Below are 19,816 nucleotides of genomic sequence, written 5' to 3' on the forward strand. Positions count from 1 at the left end.
AAATTTACTGAATGATAAAAATGGGAGACACCTGTCACTCTCGTGACGAAATACGTTAGAAATTATAGCACGACTAACGAAGAGATTAATAAAAGTGGATGAAATTTGAGTTGCGGGATTTGAGGACACGATACAATGCAAGTTAAGTAAAAGCCGTTCAGAAAGTCTGCATGGATGTCAAAAATATACAAAACAGGTGGATAAATACAACGATTTATATCGCGCCATCTGATATATCGCTCATTTGTTTTGTCCTTCGACAGGAAGATATATATGCAGTTTTCTTTAGCTTCGTAACTCTTTTTCCATTCCGGAATATTAATTGAAATGGGAGCGTTTTTCCTCAGGCAAAGACGAACTCAATTATGCTATATTGTGTGAATGAGCTTGAATTGTTTCTTGTTGATTATCGCGTATATCCGCCGCAATTAGCCTACGCACAAGTCGATTATCGAGAGATAAGTTCGACATTGACGTGCGAGCCTAGAAACAGACTTTTTAAAAAAAAGTTATCTGAGAATCAAAATGTCTCGCAGAATAAATAAACATAGTTTTTTGATATTTTTCACAATATTATTTCAGAATTTTGAAATTGAATTTTCAGTCATATTTTAAAGCTGTGACCATTGCTTAAATGCATAAAAATTTTGGATTATTTAATGCCTAAAATTTTGTTTCGGGTAAAAATTCATTTTAATTTAATATAATGAAATCAGTTTTTTTCATATCTGTTGAGAATATTTAAATCTATCCAATTACACAGATTATATTCTACACAAACACTTCATCAAAATATATTATAGAGTAAATATTTCTCATTACTTAAAGTATTTTTCGTGTGATTTTTCATTACTTTCGTTAATTGCTAAAAGATTAAATTCTCTTCTAAATGAACTGACAGACACAAATTTTCGTATTTGACTTCCTAGTAAATTTTTAATATACTCCATACACGTTAATTTAAATTCCTACTATCGATTAAATGAAAATAATCATTAGATCAATCTGATAGGATAATGAGACGAGTTCAATGTTATCAGTTCCATGATGAAACATGATTGACATACCAATGATACTGCTGCATTCCCTCTTCACCATGGAACTAAAACTATTTTAAAATTTACATTTGTTTATCTATTCGTCTATATTTGTGGATAGATAGGTGTAAATATAAATTTTTTTTTTTAGATAAAAGTTTGTTAAAAATATGCTTTCAAAATCAAAAATAATCTTATTGTATAATTTTATTATTGTATTTAATACGTCAAAATTGAATTAAAAACTAGAATGAAGATGTTTAAAAAAAAAAAAACAAAATTCTAAGGATACGAAAAACAATTTTGTTTTTTCAAAGAGGAAATGAGAATAATTTCCTTTTCATTTGTTCTTCAGACACAAAACAAATGACGTATAAATATATCCTCATACGACTTTGTGACATTATCTCGTGCTGCCATCTGTTGTTATCTAATGAATTCATCAGCCCAAAATTAAAGTGAAACATTTATCTTAAAATAGTTACGTATAATATAAACTTTCTTTAATAGTAAAATATAAATAAGACAGATCATCCTTTAACAATAATTTTCATGTAAATTTATGTATAATTAATTTTATATCAAATATAAGCATTGATTACATTATATTAATTTAAGCATTTACTATTACAAGAAATCAATTATTTTTATTCCAGATTTATTGATGTAAAACAGAATTTTAAAGCTTACTATTCTTGCAGGAAAATTTATATATTTATTTAAATTTTAATAAATAAATTTTTCCCTTAATTCCTTAATTTGGTTTCTTAATAGAATATATTCAATTAGGTTAATTTAACTGAGCAAAAGGACCAGGTGTTTATATATAAAGTCGCGTAATCTTGTGTGACTGATAAAACTAATTTCAGATTCGTAAAGATTATTCGTCACGTCATCTTAATTAATATTTAATGGTTGTAACATTACAGATGCTTAACACGTGATGTTTTATTTAGTTTTTGATTGATGTGATAATCATCGTAGCTACGTAAGTCAATAAAATATTACTAGATATATTATGGAAGTTAAAAACTGTGATTTTGATATACATTTTAAATTAATTTTTAAAATATAATATGAAATATTCGTCTCAAACTTGGAATTTATTATATTTTAACTTCAATTACAATCATATACTCAGCCTAGTTTTACTAAAACTTTAATTTATTAATTGCTTTCTTTTGTTTTTTATATTTTGCGGATATAAAAAAATGAAATAAAATAAACAGAAATTTCTATTTTTCTTCTTCCAAATAACACATTCATAAAGAGAGAGAAAATACCCGCCATATTTTTTAAATTGTTCTGAAATTATTGCTTCTATCTCGTTTCTTATGTGTAATATCCATTAGAAATTAAGAACATACAGGATACTTGGCTTCAAGTTATTTGTATAGTAACACATGAACGTGTTGAGGACGTCACGTGTTACGAACTCGTTGAAGAAACCAGGTGAACGAGTTCGTGCACCATTCGTATACGTGACATCTTTAATGTGTTCGTGTTGATGTACGAATAAATCGAAACTAAACACGCTCGATTTCGAACATTATCTCTCATGTCGGTAATATAATATAATATATTCATTCGTCTATCTAAAAGCTTATCCACATTAATTTCGATATTTGCTAATAATGCTAAAATTTAAATTGAATTTTACTAAATCGTCGTTAATCTTTTAGCAAAATCGTAGAAATATTTGTAATACCCATAGAAATAATATTATGCTCATATAGTATAGTGAAATTAGCACAACTTTGTCTTTGAAATGAATTTGAGTGTCGCGTGTCAACAAGTTGTACGAAAAAAGTAACTTACACTTTATATTCATGAAAACAGAAACAATGTTACTAAACTAAATATTGTAAACAAGATGAAAAACATAAACTGACTTATTAACCAAGAATATTAACGAGGTTTTTTTATATACCTCAAGCAGGGCCGGATTATCCAATAGACAAATTAGACAAATGTCTGGGGCCCGTAATTCGGAGGGGCCCGGCTTCAGTGCAGAATCTTTCTCTGTTTTAAAACGAGTTAAAAATTATTTAAGAAATTCGATAGGACAGGAAAGGCTGTCTTTAACAATGCTTACTAAAGAGACACTCTCAAACAGTTAGATTGATCAATTTTCTCAAATGAAAATCCAAAAACGAAAAATTTAAATATTTTAAAGGCTGATTAATGGATAAAATTACAGTATAGTTGTCCCTTGATAGTCCGACGTTTTGTAATCCGACATGCTCAGTAGTCCGACGCACCTCCCGTCAATGTCACCGTAGTCCCCGTCCCCGTTACGTGTCTGCTTGCACAGAAGCATGTTGCGACATGAATCGCCACACCCAATTCTTACACGATGACACATTTCTTGTGTTTTCCATGAGCAGTTCTGTACGTACTACATTATTTATGCCTACACTACTGTATGTACTGTACAGTACATTTATTGGCTTCCATATTTCTTTTAATAAACATGTTTCAGTTAACCGAAATGGGTGTTTCATTTCCATATTAATCTAGGCAGCATTTTACTCATAAAATGTAGAAATATTGTAGGCTACTGCTAGCAAAACAATGCCAAATATGTAATCACTTTCGGTAATTCGGACACTTTTGGTAGTCCGACACCCCTTTGGTCCCATACCTGTCGGATTATCAAAGGACAACTGTATATACATTTTTCGTTGTATCAGAAACTCTTTTGCTGTACAATTATTATTGTATTAGTGTTTGTATTCTCTATTATTAATAAAAATTTTAAGTGATATTATTTAATATTTGTTTAGAAGCAACTTATATAAATTGGGCCCCAATTTAAATTTTGTCTAGGGCCCGCTAGAGGCTTAATCCGGCGCTGACCTCAAGATATGCTGAACTCCATTGATAGCAATTTATATTTTACTCCTTTAACTGTTTACCTAATCCAGTCTATAGGATGAAATCATATTCTGACCAAAAAATCACCCCATCGACGATGATCTATGAGTCAGTACAGTTGATTATGTGTTCGATGATCAAAGCACCGGTCTTTATCACCTCGGCCACCCAGCCTAGAAACGTTCATAAGTGATTGATCCAAAATGTCAAGCTCGATCTCTCACTACTATCTAATCCATTATGAGCATGGAAAAAGCTCTCAATCTTCTTAGAGCGAAAAGAATAAAGATTGAAAAAAATACATAAGAATTCATTTCCGACTTTTCCAACGATGCTCTGAGATTCCATTGCTATTATTCATAGGTTTCTTCTAGAGGTTCCATTTTGCCAGTTTATCAATTATCTAAACAGTCGAAATCACTTTTACAGTCGAAAATGTTCTTGTCATAAATTATAACGAGTTATAAAAGAGTAATTTTTCATTTTCATCTATTTTTTTCAGAACTATTATGGGATGTAAATAGAGAAATGGATCTGTTTAATCGCTCCTAAATTTAAAGAATGAAAACATTTTCGGAAAACCATCTAGCCACAGAGTATGTCAGCAATGTTAGGAGCAATTTCTTTATTTATACAGAGGCATTCTAGAATCAACGTTTTAGACCCTCATAGTACATGCACAGTTGTTCCATTTCGCTTTATAACCAATTCTGTATCTAATGGATAAATCTTTCTCCCCAGAAAATTCAATTTGTTATGAATTGAGTCAGGAATGCATAAAAGCCTTTTTTTAAATCCAGGATCCTAATAATTGTCCACACAAATTATCTTAGTGTTTCATTTTGTTATAAAATATAAACAATCTCTTAGGGGCCGTCCATAAATTACATAAGGGCAATTTCGGCCATTCTAGACCCTCACCCACCCCTGTGTAAGAAACTGTAATATTTTCTTTGATCCCCCTCCCCTTCTCTATCTTACGTAATAATTAGGCATGACTTTATAGAAAGATTTTAACGAAAAAAACTTTTTTATTAAACCCTAAAATCTTTGTCCAAAATATATAATTATTAATTAGTTAACTAATATATACTATTATTTATAAAAGACTAAGTGAATAAATTTAAAAATATAAAAATTTAATGAATTCGAATGAACAATTTATTTAAAGAACTTTATTTTTTAATTATTAACAATCTTTTTATAATTATTATCATTAATCAACGTCATAATATTCATTTTTATGTTAATTTTAATTTTCACAAAAGGACACAAAAAACTTTGACAGATCGACTAGCTAGTGCACGTGTAAACAGAAATGTCATACAAAATTTAAAAAAAAGAGAGAATAGAGAGATACCACATTCCGTTGCCATATTGATTACATCTTGGCTAAGGCCAAGAAAATGAACTACATGCTGCTAAAATGTGCTAGATGCACCTGGGGACTAAATCATAAAGCTTGTAAAACTCTATACAAAGGGGCAATTCAACCAATGCTACTTTATGCGGTTTCTAGCTGGGATCATGTAATTAGTAAAAGTTCAGTAGCAAGTAAAATACTCTTTTCAAAGACAATTTGCCATCAGGATTTCAAAGTGATGCAGAACTGTTTCTACTAATGCCTCTCTGATTCTAGCAGAGCTCCTTCCTCTGCCACTATGTATTGCAGAAAAGGTTCTAAACTACTACATCGGAACTACAAACATCGAGGCTCAGCAATGGTCTCTACTCCTATCTACGGCTGTTCATATGCAATTACCCTATCTCTGATCATCACTCTGTAAAAAAGGTTATCCCCAGAGTACATTTGGTGTCATCTGCTTCCTCCACGGATAACCATGCAGACATTAATATCTACCCAGATGGGTCCAAAAGTTTCCTTCTTCTCGGCTCAAGTATCTGTATATTCCTCTAATACCGCCCACATACCTCCATTTGTCAAGCTGAAGAAGATGCTGTCTACCAAGCTGCTTAATGAACCATACAACTACCAAACAAAACTCTGTTTATCAACATTTACAGCGATTCTCAGTCTGTCCTAAAAGCTCTATTTAAACCCCAATTGCAATAGCAATAAAATCACATATTTACAAGATTTTTAATATAGTGCTGGATATAAGATAACTTTTATATTTATTCCTGGCCATACTGACATATTAGGAAATGAAAAAGCCAACTTTGAGGCTAAGCCAGCTGCAAAGGACTCTGACTTGACATCCCTCTCTCACGTAGCAGCCTTAAAAATTATATTCATGAAAACACTATGCAAAAGTGGAATCAACAATAGTTGAGCAGTAAAACTGGTAGAATAACAAGACTTTATTTTCCTAGTGTTGAATGCAGGTTCTCATCATAATTTAGAGATTTAATGTTTGCTACTGCTCAACTTCTTACTGAGCATGGTAATTTTAGAAGCCAATGTATAACCGGGCAGAAACTGCCTCTTGCGTTTGCTCTACAAAAAACCTAGACACGGTTGACCATATGATCTATCATTGTCCAATTTACGATCAAGATAGACTTATTCTGAAATTAGAAATCTTTACGCTTGGTTTCAGGTGGTCCACTCGATAAGCTTGTTCAGAATCCACTGTTTAATGCTTTTTACAATTATGTTTAAAAATATGGAAGAAAAGACTATTTATAATTTCTAGTTTTACATTTTAGTTTTCACTAAAAGCTAAATACTAATTTTATGTTTATTTTGTATAGTGTATTTTGGTTTATGTATTCTTAGTGTTATACACCCATAGGAGTGGTGAAATTATTTTAATAAAAAAAGAGAGAAACTACCACACATTCTTAATAGAAACCGCCAAATTGAAAACTCCACCACTCAACGAGATCAAAAAATAAAAATAAGAATATTACGTAAGACGAGATCTAATATTCTCTTACCCCTGAGTAAGAAATCCTTGACCCCCCCACCCACCCCAAAATACCTTACGTAATTTATGGACGACCCCTTACCTATTGAATGAAATTTTGCAGGAAGATGCCTTTTATTTACTAGAAAGTGTGGGAAATAAATAAAAAACATTGGCAAGGGATGATATACCCCGGTAAGATGATATACAGAGTTATAGTTATACAGAAATGTTTTGGGTTACCAATGGCGGCACTCGCAATGTATTCTAATTGTCGAAGGGGTAAAAACGCCTACCGCTCTCGGGAATTCGAATTGTAATCTGCCTAGAAACCTCAGAAATATTCAGAAATGATTTGATCCAATATGTGTTTCGTTCCCTGTCATCCAGCTGCCCACATTATGGATCTCAAACATGTGATGGTTTGCAAAAGAGACTCTTTTTTTCTTGCCACAGATTGGAAAGGATTTTATAAAAGTATTTCTAGCGGGTCCACTATGCTATGACCTGACTATATCTATATGACCATCTACATGATCTAGGGTTTTTCCAACGGGATCCTGGGATCCCGGCTATTTTTTTCTGATTTTGTGTTAAGGTTGAGGAAATTTTGCAAATAGAAAGTATAATTAACTCATAAACCGTCAGAATACATTTGTATTTATTAATTTTAAGCCCGCTTATTAGTTTTTTAAATTTTTGCTTATTATGGCATGTCACAGATTGTCAATAATCAATATGTAGTCTATTTGTGACAGGACTGAAAATTCTTTACTTGTCAGAACCTGTAATATATGGAATAATTGCGCTTATGCTGTCTTAATTTTTAACCATGTCCAGTAGCTTCAATAACGGCATTATGCCAAATTGTGCAAATTGGGCAAGGATACAAACGAGTACGAAGTATGCAAGTATGAAGTTTTTCTTCATAAACCCGATTATTGAAGCAAAACGAACTGCCGAATTATCGAGTTATAAGCATGATGCCACTATTAAAGCTGCGGAGATAGACGAATCAAGAGTACCAGACGGCAAAAGAAGTACTGTAATGCGTCTCGAAAACGAACTAGAAATCTTCCAGACTACGGGTGAAAAAACCCTAGTCTATACCAGGGTATCGAACCTATGGCATACGTGGTCTCAAAGTTGTACATCGGGCGACATCATCTGGCACGTAACGTATACGATTCTGGATTATCACCTGTCTTTTTCAATTATCCTTTCGGTTTATCATCTTGATCGTTCTTTTTTCAATCAAATTTGCATTTACTCTAATTAAAGCATATTCACTTCATTTACTTAAATATCGTTATTCGAAGTCTAAAACTTCGTCACGCGTTAACATTTTAAAAGATAAGTATTCTTACTACGTGACACGCGGACTCAAAAAGGTTCACCATCCCTGGTCTATACTCTTTAGTGATATACAGTACCTATATAAACAGTAGCTATGAGTCAGTCCCAGAATTGTATACATCAAACATTAATTAATAGCCTAATAATAATTTTAAGACCCACCGATGGCTGAATGGATAAAACCACTAAACACTGGTAATGTAATTGCGCATGGATTCACGTCTGATCAAAGGGGCTGGCCGCGTGAAAGTTTTCCGGGTTTTATTCACATTAATACCTAAATAGGGACCATTTTCTCACAGAAAGTCCTTCCGGAAGTCATCCCCTTGGCAGATCGCCGCCTTATCCCATCGATCCAATTTATTTCTCTAAAGTTTTATTCCTCTATGTACGGAATAAAACTTTTTTTCTGTCCAGAAAATCACATTGCTGTATATTCAGGTTGGATATACAGTACAAACCCATAATTTTTTTTTAATTTTTTAGATAAGGAATCATTTAAATAAATACTTTTGTCAACGTATCTACCGCGGGAGAGCTTTCCAAATATAAAATGTTTTCAGTGTAAGGAGATTGGTTAAATAATGAAATAAAATTTAAAAAGTTTTATGACCATACACGTTAAAAGGAATCACATGATCAAAATAATGTTGTATAACTGGCTAAAACTGTGTAAGCAGTATCGTTACCATTTAACCAGGCTCGCACTGCTATTAGATAATTGAATCGAGTATAGTAGAGTAGTGACATTCAATAGTTCAATGATATTACTAAAGTATTCTGTGGAGGGGAAGAATAAAAATCAGAAGAGTAGTCTAAGGGCCGTAAGATGGATGATCTACAACGGAGTCTGGGAGCTCATCATCAAAGAACTCATAATAGAGCATGGAGCAACAGCATTTACAAGAGAATGTGATAGATCGTTTGGATCGTAAAGCTTTGATATGTTATGACCATATGCAACGAATGCCCGAGGAGTAAAGGCTAAATAATCAGCACACAGGGAACGATGGAAGCCGCAGTGAGAGTTAGAGGATTGGAAGATGGTGCTTGGGACTACGCGGCAACTATCTGAATGGTGGAAACGTTTATCGCAATTATACTAGTGGAAATGTCACTACTTTTAGTCAATTAACATTGTAATAATCTTTTGTACCATACGTAGTGAGAATATTAGTTTAGGACTAATAGTTTTCACATATCTTTGTATTTCTGAATTCCCTCATACAAGAATATTTTTGTGAAGCTTAAACAAATAATTTAATCATTATTTTTGAAGAAGCGATCAATGAATTCCTTTTAAGACGCTTACAATATTTTAAAAAACCGAATCATCCTTACTGTGAAAAAATAAATACTTCACTATCCGGGGATTTTAAACCGAAACAACAAAAACATGGCTGTTACGTAAGCAAGAACAGGAGAGAAAGATGAATTACATCAATACATTGAAAAATAGAGAAAATTATTTTCGTTTTGGCCGTTTTTATAGGGAAAACTGAGTGAAAATTTTTGAATGAAACTCTCTAAAACTATTTACTTTTTCTTGGCGTTTTTGAAAGTTCAGTGTTGTATTATTTGTAATGTTTAAAACATTATTTATTATTAAAAGGTTGTATTGATTTGGTTTGAAATTTAAACTACAAAATTAGTTAAACATTTCGTCTTTATTGATCTATGGAATAATGAATATAAGAACCGTTGCAATCTTAAGAACATAAATGTCGGCAGTATTTCAAAATTAGAAAGGTACAAATTTTTTGTTTTTCTTTTATTTTACTTTAAACAATAAGAGAAATTTAAATAAATTTTGTAAATAAAGATTTACTATTTCTTCTTTTCCTTTAATATGAATTTGAGTATATATAGAATCGAAAATTAGTTCTTCACTAGCAATTAATCTTGCTTAAATTCAAAATTATGACTATTATTCGAATCGAATCAAATAAAATCAAGGATATATTTTTAGAAAATGTAGAAATTAATTAATATTTTCAAGTTGAATTACGTCAAAATTTATTATTTTTAAGAAACAATAATTAATAACGAGCGTCAACTTTTGTTATTAACTATTGAGTAATTTTAAATTATTATTTTTTTATAATATAACAACCATTGTAAAGTATTTCTCATTAATCTTATTTTCATAATAATAATAATAATAAAATAAAATTGTATGTAGTTCGTAACATTAATTCAATACGCCAGAAAAAAGATAATAATTCTATTTATGACCTATTGTCCTTCAAAGCTTTGATTTTTCATATTCTTGCGTGACAAAGATTTATACAACATGTATGTTCCGAACTAATAATAGATTTATTTGTGTTAGAGATATTTCTTGTTAGAAAAACACCTTTTTAAGGATTAAAATTTGATTTTCTTTCATTTTTCCCCTATATTACTTTCCCGGTGTTATATATAGGCTTAACACAGGGAAAGTATGGCGGTCGATTAAAGAATGACCCTCCCCAAGATTTTTACACTTTTTGGACTCAGGACACCTCGATACGTCGAGAAATGCAAAAAAAAAAAAAAAAAAAAATTGTAGGGTTTTTTCGTGTGTATGGATGTTAGTGTGGGAGGGCACGATTTTGTTCGCCCTCTTTGAAGCTTAATAACTCCTGTGCTTTTTGTCGAAAATTTATGAAATTTTGCAGGAAGGTTTGTGTATTAGGGAGATTGACGTTATTAAATTTTGGTAATTAAAGGTCGAGGGAATTAGGAGATGAAGGGGGTCGTGTGTATCTCCAGTAGAGTCGGACTTTAAAGACGATTTTACTCGTTACTAGCATTTACAATTTTTATAAAACTCATCGTAAGGGAAGAATCTATAGAAAATATTAAAACAAATCTTAAAAACGACCAAAGTCGTAGATGCTTAAATATTACAAACTTAGAAGACTGAAAAATGAAGAGAATCTATGAAATAGAAAATTAGAATTTATGAGACTAACTTTAGAGAGAAATGAAGTGAAAGTATGCAGAAGCGAATTGGATAAAGTGAAATAAGTGAATTTCTCATAAACAAATAGAGTGAATTGTGTTCTGTTCATTCTATTTGTTTATTATGTTTATAAAAGATAAGTGAAAATGATTACATGAAAAAAACAATATATAATTGGATGCAAAGGTAGAAAGACTACTAGACAGATGTAATAAAATACAGTATTATTAGATTAGTTAGAAGAAAATAGATAATTGACCTTGACAGATGGATATGATATCTTCTTTTTATTTATACATTAATGAATTATATTGTTTTCATTACATTAAATAAGAATAGAGACGAGAAGAAACTTTTACACTACATTTATTTATTTTCGAAATTTCAATTCAGAAAGAAAAATAATAATAATAAATTATAACTTTAGTTTTTTTTCCATAATAATTTCAGAAAATAAATACGTAAACTACAAAAGTTGACTTCAATTAAATGTTTACAATATGTTGAGAATATTTGTTTCTTCTTTATATACAACTTTTAATATAGTTTATATATTGTTTTAACTTTAAAAGAATTAAATACAGTGGAATTCGGTTATTTTATAATAACGGATAATGTGATCAATTGAGGATAAACGATAAGAATTCTTAGAAAATTTCTACTAAATGGTTTCTTTATTCGAAACTTGCTTTTAACAGAAGTATACCTTTTATCTTTTACATACTGAAGAGTATGACAAGAATTCTTAGAAAATACGTGTACTGTAGATATTTACTTGAGTGGTCTCTAGTCTAATTTTGTGATCTGTTGAGTTAAAAACGGTTGTTTATAAATGTGTAATGTTGTATTAAGTATGTAGTTCGTGATAAATATAAATTGTACTGTACATATACTGTAATAATTGTAACAAATTGAGTTCGATAATGAAAATTTTTAATCATCTGTTTAATTGTTATCAAAAGTTGCCAGTCCCAAAGTGATCATAATAAGCGGATTCCACTGTATTATAAATACTAAAAGAAAATTTCCGCAGAAAAGTTCTATATACAGTACCTAATAAGTTATGTATTTCGGAATTTCTTCTAACGATTCACTTATTTGAAAGGAAGAGACTAAAAAGAAGGAACCGAAATCTGTAAGTTCAATCGTCATTTATTTTTACTGATAGAAATACATTAATAAAATATAAGGAAAAGTATCAGATTAAATTATTTTTAAGCATTCGTGCTTGACCATTAAATTATTGCTCTTACTAAAAGAGTGCTTTTATTTTTTGATTGTTACATTAATTTATAAAGATTTTCTTTATTTCACCGAATAGATTCTAATTTATAGTCGAGAAAAAATTTGAAATTTTTTAGTTTTGAATTTATGATAATTTTCAATTGTACAACGTTCTAAATTATATATATATCAAATAAATAATATGATTTTTACAATACAATACGCAGCCCTTTTAGTACAAAATATTTAGGAAAAGAATTTAGTGTATTTAAGCCATCCCACGCCATTGTCTCTCAACCGCAAATTTTTGTTACTGTATTCTGATTTTAAACAGAAATTAAGGAATGTTTGCCAAGAAGTTAATAGCAAATGAGAAAAAGTAACGAGGCATTGACAATGCCTCCTCGGTACTTATTCATATTGGCTCGATTAAGATTTACATTTCCTGGCAATATATTTAAAGCTGTCCAAGTATGCCGAGACTAAATACTTCCACGATTGAACCTGACCAGCCAATTAAACCTTTCAACGCTTGTGGTTCTAACAGGACCGGATTTATAAGTAAGCTATGTAAGCTGTAGATTAGGCCTCGAGTTTCAAGGGTCTTCAAAAATTTCTACAAAAAAGAAAGCTGAAGTCAAATTTTGTAATAAAATCTTTTTCTACAAACCAACAAAATATACTTTACTTTTTTATTTTGTGTAGTATTTAATTATATTAATAACCAATATTGTTTATATTACATTTCTAGTGATTTCTTCCTTTTCATATAATATTCATCTGATTTTTATAAGTAACTTTTCTTATATTTTAGTAGCCTTTTTTGTCATCAAAAAATCACCAAAACAGAATTTTTAGTTTTCCTTTTTAAATTGTACCTTATTTTATAATATAATTATGTCAATTCTTTTCTTTTTATGATTGACTTCTAAACATGTAAAGGGTTGGTAAGGAGCCTCATACAGAGTTCAGCTTAGGGCCTCGAAATGCCTAAATCCAGTCCTAGGTCCTAAATCTAAAAACAAAACGTGCAACACTTCCTGCAGTCAATTTCAAGATCTGAGTACGGCCACAAAAATTAAATTAAGGAAGGAATGCAAAAGAGATTCCGAATCAATTAATCAATTGTTAAAGAACTTTCTGTTGCATCTCCGAATAGGGGGTACAGCCTTAGATGAACCGCAGGTCCTTCAGAAGCCAGTGTCATTGTCGCCGGAACAAGCGTTTGGCATTAATAATGAATACTGATCTTTATCTACGAATTCACGAGCAAGATAAAAACTTAAATTGCAAATTCTATCCCTCGTACCATAGAGTTAAAGCAGTTATGTTATCCTGTAGATATTAACACAACAGAATCATCATCAAAAATCCCTCTACAATGTCTCATTGACCACACAATCTCTCGCCTGTGTCAAATTGAAGAGGTCAATGAGAAATTGCGTTTGGCTGAAAATATCTTTGGCATCGTCATCAAATGATGATACGAAGGATCAGAGATCGGTACAAACAGAAGTTTTCCGGGGAATATTTTACTGATGAAAGTCTGTTTAGTATTACTTTGGTTCCTGTACAAATTTACTATGGTACAGACGATTCTAGAATCATCATTTGGAAAAATCCTGCGCCATCTTCTACTAGATACTGTCGCTCCATCAAATTTAACACTTATGTCCACCTAATAGCTCTCAACGACTTGATATTACCATAACATCAACTATAATATTTTGCATGGTAGACGGCAAAGTTTGTAACGCCGTGTCATCATGTTCTTCCACCCAACGTTGTTATCTGTATGGGGCAAACCCGACTGAAATAAATAATATAAATAAGTTATCAAAAAGTTAACAGAGACCATCTTTCCTTTGGAGTAGCGCTTCTTCATTCCTGGATTAGACTTTGTGAATGCATTCTTCATATTTCATATCGCTTAGAAATAAAAACATGGCAAGTAATGGACTAAAAATAAAGAGAAGATGACTCGGAAAAAGAAAGAAATCCATGAAAGCTTTAGATATGAATTAGGTCTTCTGATTTATATCCCTAAACAGCAAACTGGTAATACGAATGACGGGAACTCTGCCGGTAAATTTTTTAGAAATGCCGAGAAGTCGACTGAGATAACAGGAGTGAATCTAGACCTAATCAAACTTTTATATATTTATATATTATTCTAGAATACTTACATTGTGATCACAAAATTAATTTAGCTAAATTTGAAGCCTACACAAGGGAGACACAAGACTTTTACCTCGAATACTATGCATGGTATCCAATGCCTGCGAGCCTTCATAAAATGTATTTCATGGAGGAAAGGACATAAAACTTGCATCCTCTCAATTGAGCTCAATACTCGAAAGAAGCTTGAGGCGAGAAACAAACAAAATAGACAGTTTAGGGAACTATTTACGGGAAAAACATCAAGAAGAGATACAAATTCGGACTTGCTGGACAGACTCCTCCTTACTTTAGATCCATTTATAGCCAGTTTGTGAGCATCTCAAATAAATAAACATTTTTAAAAAACTGAATTCTTAAATGTTAATAGATTGCCAGTTTTATACACTGTGATCATCCGGAGCGCCGGATGATGAGGGACGGATCCCGACATATTCGAGATGCATCACTCCCGAAAAATTCCTGGGGTTTTTCGATTGTTTTTTTTTTAAGTCAAATTGTTCGCAATTCATTTAATTACCTACTCTTATAGTCATTTCTTTATAAACTGTTTAAATCGCTCGGCAAAATGTCTTTCTGCCGCTGTAAAGGATCTTCATTCGAAATAGTTTCGGGTCCTAATTTTATAAACAATTTAAATTTAACATCGTTTCCCTATTCTCTCACGCAGGTTGATCCCATTGTGGATCAAGCCAACCTAAAATGGTGAAAACAGGCTAGACAATAGACATTACACGTTAGTAGGCTACTTTGTCTCAACTAATCATACCCTAATAGACTACAGCAAAAGTCCATTGAAATTAATTTTATATAGAACTGGAATTATAAGTGTCTTTAATAAAATATATTTTAGCATCATTAGATTAATTTCGCCTCGTTCATTTCTTTTTCTATATATTCGATTACGAGAGCAATTTCGGTTTTGTTTGTAAGATTGCACAAATGCGTAACAAACAAATTATTTTTCTACTTTTTCTCCGTGTTAAAGTATCACCAAGAAATTATTTATTTATAATAAATCTTACATTAAATAATTAAAATAGAAACTAGACATTTGCCAAAGTTGTTGATAGTATTAATGTGATGATAATAATCAGGTTTAATTACCTTTTATTGTTAAGATGAAACAATTGTGTGCAATTTAATGATGTTTATGCTAAGTATAGTGTGCGTTATATTTGAAATAATGAAAGTCTAGTATTTTAAACATTAATATTCTTTATAAAGATCCAATAATAGAAAAGGGGAAATAAAATTTTAAGAATTAAAGTTTAAATAATTTAGTTTTCTTCTTAAATTTTATATATTTAAATCTTAATCCGTACACGTTAATGAACAAATATATATTATTATCAAATCAACGAAGCATTTGCTTTCTTAGTGCTATTGAAAGTACAGTATAGCATTGGTGCAGTTTGTTCGGAAGATAACAATTATATCAGAAGAATTGTACTTTATAGACGTTAATGATGATTTTATGCATTATAATAAACTAAAGGGATTTCCATTTCATTGAATAAAATAATCGCTTGTTTCCTGAGTAGATTAGGCTAAACACAGACCTAACTGTACTTTCGACAGTACAAGAATGACAGCTGATTTGTTTAGACCTAGAGAAAGGACTAAACAGATAAATCAGCTGTCTACATTTTAAATAGTTCTTCTTCTTCCTTCTTTCTTTTTTATCTTAACCGAACTTTATTTCGTGATTTAATCTTGAACCCGTTCTAAATTTTAATTTCGTTTATATGAAAATTAAATATTTAGCTAAATACTTTATAAATTTTAATTAATTTTTTAAAACAAAAAAAAAATTATTATAATTTAGTTTTGATAATTTGTATTAACGACTTAGAAATGCTCGTTCAAAATTAATATATATATATATATATATATATAATTGTTCGCGTAGTGCTGCCATCTCCTGACTGAAATTATATAAAAAACATTAATGCAATGATATTTTGAAATTATCGGTAATTAATAATCGAATTTAAATATTTCAGCCTTGCTTTGAATTTTAAATCAAATATTTTATAATATTTTTCATTTGATAAATATACAGAAGAGCTGAATATTTGAAATTCTTTAAATTTATTTTTTAAACGAAAGATGGCAGCACGGAAAAAACGCCATCTCTTGTTAAGTAATTTAAATAATTTGTGTATTATTTTATTTTCGCATCAAAAATACTTTTTTTTAACATTATATAATGAGTAAAGAATATAATAGATATTATCTAATTATATTTAGAATGTTATTTTAATATTATAACGATACATAAACGGAAATGTAATTAGCATAATCATCGCTATGAAAGTCACGTGACGAAACGTCATTCTGTTTTATTACAAATTAATTTGTATTATAGACATGATATTTATATTAACCTTCACGCCTTTATAAATATTATAATTAGTTAAATTAACCTACAAAAGGGCTATTACGATATTAACTTCAAAATATTTCTCGTTTTCCGTTTGATTTTTTTTTTTTTTTTTTTTTTTTTTAAATGGGAAATTTACAATTTTATTTTCAAATTTGCTATTAGAATTAATTAAAATTAATAAGTATTATATTTAAAGAAAACTAACAGATTTAAAATACATAAGAAAAATTTTCACGAGAATTCCTACATGTATAGCAATTAACGTCGATAGACCTTGATTTTTTAATTAAAAATTATTAAATCAAATAGTGATAAAAAGTAATTATAAAAGTGAAATCTATAATCTACGTGGATTTATTTTTTAAAAGTGCCTGGTAAGATTATTGATTAATCGGGCATTAATCAATCGGAAAGGATGAACTTGTACGGAATTCGGGATTTAGCTGTTTATTAATGCTTAATCGTGGGCATGTGAGTCGAGTTGCGGGGAAAATTCCCTGCCAATTTCGGGCGTCAAGAAGAAAAAATCAGGTAGAGAAAGTAAAAAAGTTAACAAATTATTTGTTTAAAATTACCAGAAAAACCCCCTTAACGAGTGTGCCTATGTCTTAATATTATAAAAAAATAAACTATTTCGATAATTTATAGAGGTGTAAATTTCATATTTTTGCTTTGAATTGTCATTTAAAGTTTTAAATTAGCGAAAAAATGTCGGCCTTTCTCATTAGGGAAAGGATAACTCTTATTAGAAATTTTTCTGATTATTACAATTTAAATAATTTTAAAATATTTATAAAATTTACTATTTTATTTTAATAGTAATAATTAGAAAGATAGGCATTTATCATTCATAAATTAAGATTATCAATGTTTCAGAGAAGACTTCAAAGAGAAATGTATCATCATATATCATTCTGCAATAACTTATTCATGAATTATTATTTTATCATCGCGAGTTAAAGATACGAATTTCTCGTATTTAAATAATGTTCAGAGATAGAAATTATAAATAATTTATTAAAAGGAAATGTTATAATTTGAAGAAAATAAAGTAAAATTATTTATTATTTTATTCGATTTTTATCGTAAAAACATATCGCAAATGATGATCTATATAATTCTGGTGGAGTTTATTGTAATAAAACTTATTTTCTTTATAATTATTTAAGGATGCTACGTTATAATTTTGCTTCATTTGGTCGAACTCTTCTTTTTGTGTATACGAAATACTTAAAAAATGTATTGTTATATAATATAATAAATATTAATCTTATGAAATTAAAATTACATATTAATATATTATTTGAATATTTACATATTTATAAAATAATTAAACGTGTATTTATACATTTTAATAAGTCTCTATATGGGAGGTTGCGTATTTAAAGACCCATATATAATCTATTAATTGAGGCTTCAATGAATGAAGTGACTAAAATTTAAATATATTTTTAAAAATTAAACAAATAGCAATAATAATCTGTCAAAGTTTTATCGTTTATTTTTCCTATTTTGTAATTTTTTCGTGATACGTCTTCCTCTAACTTTAAAAAAAAAAAAAATTATAATATATTAAATATAAATTTTAAAATTATTATTATTATTTTCCTAATTTTAATTTATTTCTCCTTGTTCCTAGAAAATAAGGAAAAATTTTATTCGAATTAAATTCATTAAGAAATCCATTCTTTTGATGATTCTAATTTATTTATAAAGAAAAATTTGAGCATTTTTAGAATGAAAACGTTTAAAGTGCATAGAAAATTTAGGTGCAGCTTTTAAATTAGCTTCAAATTTATGCATTGTATGCTGTAAATAATATATTTTTAAAAGTTTATTCTAATTTGTACATTGGAAGAGAATTAATTGCTTTGTTGATTATATTCGTTCCTAGTTTCAAAACTCATTAAATAAAATACCCGAGTTGAACCATTAATTAAACCATTGAGATTTCAAAATCTAAACAATAACACTATTAGCATAATCAGGGACGTCAAGAGCGTGTATGGGGCCCGGTGTAGAGCGGGCCCCCTTTTGTTAGACATTTGAAATACGTAGAATGTTTATTAATAAAAAGCAGTTTTAAAGATCTTATTTAGTAAAAATAACATTAATTTATTATGTAAAAATCACCACGGGCCCCCAAGTGTCCCTCCACAACGACTCCGAACATAAAAGTATTTAATATTCAAATAATAACATTTTATTAACTAATGCACCTGTAATGATTGTGAAACCTCAAGGTACATTTCATCCACATTTTTCTGTTACTATGTCTAACAGAATTTATTTTTCTCTGCCAAATTCTTGCATTTTCGGAGATTCTAAAACAACTTTAATCCTTCCGTTAATTAATGTATTGTAATTTATTTAACCAAGGGCTAAACGTGATGATACATCCATTGTGTTTTGTCACTTATTGATTCATTCTCTTTATTTCTATTTAATTTACAATAAAAATTACCTGTTTATATTAAAATTATTATTGATTTAGGTTTTATGAAAAAGATTTTTGAGTTTTTCAAGATAAAATATTTTTAGCTGTTTTAAAGGATCGAAGTTAAGTGTTTCAAATATATGTACAAAAATGTACAGTTTACTTACTGAAACCGAAATGATTAATTTTATATTAATAGATTCAAATAATGGATTTTCGTATAAATGAATATAAAATTATAAATCCCATTTAGCATTTTATAAAATGGAAGAAAATGAGGATATAAATTATTATTTAAGTAGAATTATTTAAGAAATTTTATGTAAGTATAACAGCTTTTAAGTTTTTAACATATTACCTATTAGATTTATCTCTTATAAAATGTTTCAATTATAATTTAATCACAAACGGAATATTTAGTGGTGAGAATGTAAAATAGTATCTAAATATTAAAGAATTTGTTTCTCAACTTTTTTCATTCGTAGAGAATTCATCTTTAAT

At 29.5% G+C, this 19,816-nt stretch overlaps 1 protein-coding gene across 1 annotated transcript in view; it reads right to left on the minus strand.

Moving 5' to 3' along the window:
* Tmem63 (transmembrane protein 63) overlaps positions 1-14,024 on the minus strand; it is a 175,155-nt gene extending 161,131 nt beyond the window's left edge. The window contains exon 1 of the mRNA XM_067263938.1: positions 14,015-14,024. The gene's annotated coding sequence lies outside the window, so the exon portion shown is untranslated. The remainder of the gene's footprint in view (positions 1-14,014) is intronic.
* Between the last annotated feature and the right edge of the window lie 5,792 nt (positions 14,025-19,816).

The sequence above is a fragment of the Centruroides vittatus genome, unplaced genomic scaffold (genome assembly GCF_030686945.1).
Source record: "Centruroides vittatus isolate TY-2023 unplaced genomic scaffold, ASM3068694v2 contig_18, whole genome shotgun sequence".
Classification (NCBI taxonomy): domain Eukaryota; kingdom Metazoa; phylum Arthropoda; class Arachnida; order Scorpiones; family Buthidae; genus Centruroides; species Centruroides vittatus.